The sequence below is a fragment of the Ursus arctos genome, unplaced genomic scaffold (genome assembly GCF_023065955.2).
Source record: "Ursus arctos isolate Adak ecotype North America unplaced genomic scaffold, UrsArc2.0 scaffold_12, whole genome shotgun sequence".
Taxonomy (NCBI): Eukaryota; Metazoa; Chordata; class Mammalia; order Carnivora; family Ursidae; genus Ursus; species Ursus arctos.
In genome coordinates this window covers 4,390,643-4,395,868 of record NW_026622786.1, presented here as the reverse complement: position 1 = coordinate 4,395,868, position 5,226 = coordinate 4,390,643, and the positions used below count along the sequence as shown (strand labels likewise).

The 5,226-nt window shown below is 42.9% G+C and overlaps 1 pseudogene; it reads right to left on the bottom strand.

The window, feature by feature from the left end:
• Nucleotides 1–935: 935 nt before the first annotated feature.
• LOC113247773 (60S acidic ribosomal protein P1-like) lies at nt 936–1,293 on the bottom strand (annotated as a pseudogene).
• Between the last annotated feature and the right edge of the window lie 3,933 nt (nt 1,294–5,226).

Sequence of the window (5,226 nt, the reverse complement as noted above, 5' to 3'; positions counted from 1 at the left end):
AGCTCCTAGTCTTCTCTTTGATCTGCTACTTCAGCCACAAGGGGTCTCCCTTCTTCAACAAAGCATGACCTTTCTTGCCTCCAGGCTTTTGCACTTGCTGTTCCTTTAGCTAGAGTACTACCCCCTAGCTCTTTTGATGTCTGGCTTCTTGTCATTCTTAAGATCTTACCTCAAATGTTCCTTCCTCAAAAAACTGTTCTTGCCATTTTAATAGACGCCTTACCCTAACTCCCTCCCCTTTTGGCTTGGCTTTCACAACTGAGTGAAGGTGTGATCTTCCAAAAATGACCAAATGTTTTTGAAATTCTATGTAACAATAATTTTACTTTTTAATTCCAATTAGTATTCCATTGTATAAATATCCCACAATATGTTTATCCATTCACTTTGTTGATAGAAATTTGGGTCATTTCCAGTTGGGTCTAACAGGAACAAAACTGTATAAACATTTGTGTATAAGTACTTTGTGGACATGTTTTTCATTTCTCTTGCAATACTCCCACTCAGGAAAAAAGGCTATTTGCAAAGTCTCATGTTACAGCACACTCTTAATTATTTTATTCTGAACTACGAAGCACTTTAGGTGGCAAAAGATTAATTAGCTTTAAATGATATCAAACAAATAATAATATTTAGATATGCAAGAGCTATCCCTGATGGAAATGGTGAGAGAGATGGGCGGATGGAGAGAAATTTATATATTTAGTAATTTTTCCTGAAAATATGACCTCACAATGTTATCTGTTGTATGACAGGAAAAAAGCGTTTTAAATACAGTTTGAAAAGCAATAGTGTTCCATGTGAATATCTACTGAAAATGGATAATACGGTATATTCATACAATGCAATATTAAACAGGATGTGAATAAGCTAGAGCTTCATGTAACAGCATGGACAAATCTTTTTTTGAAGAGTTCAACTTTTTATTGAACAGGTTACAGAAGAGGTTTAGTCAAAAGACCGAAGTGCATGTCATCATCAGCCTCCTCTGATTCTTCTTTCTTTGCTTCCACTTTCTTCTCCTCCATGGGGGCAGACCTGGTGGAGGAAGCAGGACCTCCTGCTGGTGTAGCACCAGCTGCTGGGGCAGGTCCCCCAACCCCGACACCGCAGATGGGGTTCCTGATGTTGACATTGGCCACTGCCTTTGCAAACAAGCCAGGCCAGCAAGGTTCAACATTTACACCTGCTGCTTTAATGAAGGCATTGACCTTATCCTCCATGACCGGTCACCTCATCGTCGTGCAGGATGAGGGTCAAGTAGACGTAGGCAAGCTGCAAGAGGGAGGCCATGGCGTGGGCAAGTGCTGAGCCGGCACTGCCAAGCACAGTGCTAGTCACCAGGTCAAGTGAGGGCCTCACCCCAGTGTGGCCTTAGCTTCCTTGGAAGGACGGAAGGATGGAGCTGAGGAAAAAGCAACATGGATAAACCTGAGAAGGAAAATCATCTTATATTTCAGGTTCCTCTTATCTTTAGCCATCGATGGCGCATTTGTGCTCTACTTTGCATTAAGGGAGTGGCACACCCACAAGCCCTAGCTAAGGAGTAGCCCTGCACAGTCATGTTATATCATGTCAGCCCTCCCACGCCCTCCCAACACACACACATGTTTTGGGCAACAGATATATGTGTGACCCAAAAGCAGCCAATCCATAATTAAAATTAATACATGCAATCCATGCTCAATAAAATTAAAACAAGCACATGCAATCTGTGCTCAATGGATTCCATGCTCATTATATATGCCGGAGGTAATAACAGGTTCCGTCTTCAGGAGCTTCTCAGCGAAGGTATATCTGAATGGGGCCCTGGACAAAAAGAAACAAGCGCAAATGTGGCTGAGACTAAAAATGAAACGTAATGACTCACATCACCAAACTAGACAAAGGGAAACAAAGTATATTTCAGAATAAGATATATAACCAGGATTACATGTAACAAGCTTAACTGTGTATGCATTTAATAACAGGACGTCAAAAACTGATCAAACTGAATGGAGACGTAGATAAATCTACAATTATAGTAGAGATACCAACACCCCTCTCAATCGCTGGTAGAACAACTGATGATGGCAGCTTTAAAAACCACTATACCAAGGACTCCCCCTACCACCAGTTATGAGGCTTTCACACCCAGCCAATAGGTGGGTAATCCAGTTCCCAGAATCCTTCTTTATTGTCTGTGTCCTAGGAACACTCTCAATATTTACTATTTTAGCCATATTCCCCAGAAAACAGATCTGAGACAGGGATTAGTGTTGTAGGACCCCACCTGTAATGAGAGTGAGAGAAGTAGGGTCAGGCAGACAGAGAAGTGATCCAGTTTCGACAGAGGCCTCAGTTGATCCCATACGGAGCTAGATGACTCTTAAGAGTTGTCTCAAATCGAGGCAAGGGGACCAGGCCTTTGTAGCTCCCACATCAAGCAGGCATTGGAAGGGAGATGCCTCCAAGGACGATGTTACCTTTGGCAAGACAGCTCCTCTCAGCCGAGAGCAATTCTTACGTAGGGGCTTTGCTGTGAGCCAGTGAGATAGGAGCCTCAGTCCTGAAAGGGGATGCGGGCAGTGCAGTGTCGCATTCACTGCAAAAGATCTGAAGCTTAGTATTGTTTCATTTGAGACGCCTATTAGACATCCAACCGGAGACATCAAGTAGTCAGTGGAGTACAAGAGCTTGGAGCTCAAGAGAAAGGTGTGAGCCCGAGAAATTTGGAGTTCACAGCATTTAGGTGACATTCTAAAACCATAAAACTAGGTGAGATGACCAGGGAAATTAGAAAAGAAGTAGTTCAAAACCTGGACCTTGGAGCCCTTCCAAATGAAGAGGTCTGGAGGAAGTGGAGGCACCAGCCAAAGTAAAGGAGAAGGAGCAGTCAGTGAGGGAGGAAGAAAGCTAAAATTGTGTTACCAGGAGGAAGAAATAACCAATGATGTCAAATGCTGTAGATAGGTCAGGGGAGAGGACTAAGATGTGTCCGTTGGATCTGGCCGTCTGGCAGCCCCTGGTGATCTTGACAAGAGCAGTTTGGGTGGTATAGTGGAGGTGAAAGCCTGATCGGAGTCAATTTATTGTAGAATGGGAAGAGAGGAATTGGATGCATTAACAATTAGCTGACTGAGGCATTCGCTATAAAGGGAAGCAAAGAAAGGCGGTGCAGCTGAAAGGGGAATGGCATTAAGAAAGGCAAGGCAGAAAGAAATGAAGTTTTTCAAACACAAGAGAAATGACAGTGCATATGATGAAAACGACTGGTCACACAGGACAATTGATAATGTGGGAGGAAGAGAGGATAACGCTGCATGACGGCCTTGAGGAGATGATCCGGTGTGGGATCTGATGCACAGTTGGGAGAGGCGGTCTAGTTAGGAGCGTAGGTCCTTCAACTGTGGGGACAGTGGGGAGGCAGAATACGTAGGAGTTGGTAGGAGTATTGTGGAAGTTCCTCTGACTACTCCAGTTTTCTCTGTGACACAGGAAGTACCAGGATCCGCTGAGAGTGAGGACTGGGGAGATGCTGGAGATTTGAGGAGAGAAGAGTAAACGGAAGAGGGATGTAGTTTGATAGCTGGGCAGCGTCAATGCCCACTTGAGGTCTGTGGTCTTTAATTTAAAGGGACAGTGATGTGCATGACTGCTTCCTCAGCACAGCTACTCATCCATAAAATGGGGATAAAATCAGTGCCTCCCTCCTTCGGTTGTTGGGAGGATTTAAGGAGTCAACACTTTATTTTTTTTAAAGATTTTATTTATTTTTATTTGACAGAGAGAGACAGCCAGTGAGAGAGGGAACACACGCAGGGGGAGTGGGAGAGAAAGAAGCAGGCTCCTAGCAGAGGAGCCTGATGTGGGGCTCGATCCCATAACGCTGGGATCATGCCCTGAGCTGAAGGCAGACGCTTAACCGCTGTGCCACCCAGGTGCAACATTTTAACACACGGTATCACCTAAGTGTTCTTATGATCCTGTAGGGTACATTGTTATCTTGGGTACATATCTCAATTTTGATCACAAATGAGCTGATTCATAGAAACCCAAGGTTAAAAATCCTCGAGCCCAACCACTTAATCAGTACTTGAACTGTATCCACATTGCCATTCAGCCTTTGTCTGAGCTGCTCAGGGACAGCACATGTGCTATGTGGTCATTTCATCTCTGGACAGCTGGACAAATAGGGAAATCTGCTCTGTAGTGACTTTCCCCAGTGTCTACTCATTTGGGCCACACTGAAGAAAACATCCCTGTCTATGTGTCTCTTCCCTTCTGCAAGTGGTCCTCATCAGGTCTGGCTGTAGCTTGGACAGCGGCCCACACAGCCACCCTGGACACACAGTATGCTCCCAACCTTTCCTTCCATAGAGGAATCATCAGCATTCGCAGAAGAAAACATTTCTGTTTTTTAATTCCTCTCACCAACTGGAGCCACATTCCTGCCAAAGCTTCCGACTCGGTTATCTTGCTTATCTTCTCGTGAGAGGTGTGTGATCTGCTCTTCCCTAGTCTAGAACAATTCTCCATCACTGTGTTCTGGAGAACTTTGTAAGATCTCAGTGATTAGTCCATGAAAAATAGTTTTATGCCGTCAAATAATTTTGGAAAACTGCAGGCAAAATTAAGCAGTTTTCTCATGTAAAAGTATGCTAACATGCACTATAGATTCCCAAAAGGGAGCTGTAATGCATTTCCTAAATGTATTGGTTAACAAATGCATTTTGCTGTGGTTGCTTCTTTTCTGGGACGGGCATTCCATAGGACAACTTTGGGGAAGTTTCATCCGGGAATTTATCTCAAACGTAACTAATATATGACATATAAAATAGTGACTTAGATTACTTTATTATAAAATTACATAAATAAGTACAATCATTAAAATAGGTGTAAACTCCACTCCTTCTGCAGCTCTCACATAAGCGACTATAAAACCAAATCAATGTACAAATTAAATATAAGCAAACCCAATAAAATTCAAATTGACCACATTAAGTTAATGTGACATGTAGTACGGTTTCGTTTAAACAAAATTGCCAATGCAGGGCTTATTGATAAAAATATAACATCTTATTATTAACTTGGTTTTACTGACTTTATGCACAATGGACTTGCATTTGAATCATCATATCATTGCTGATATATTTCTTTTTTAAAAATGGAGCTCATTTAACCACAGATTTATTTTTGGATGGGTCCGTCCATGAAGGGGTGCACCCCTCCCAAATAAAAAAACTG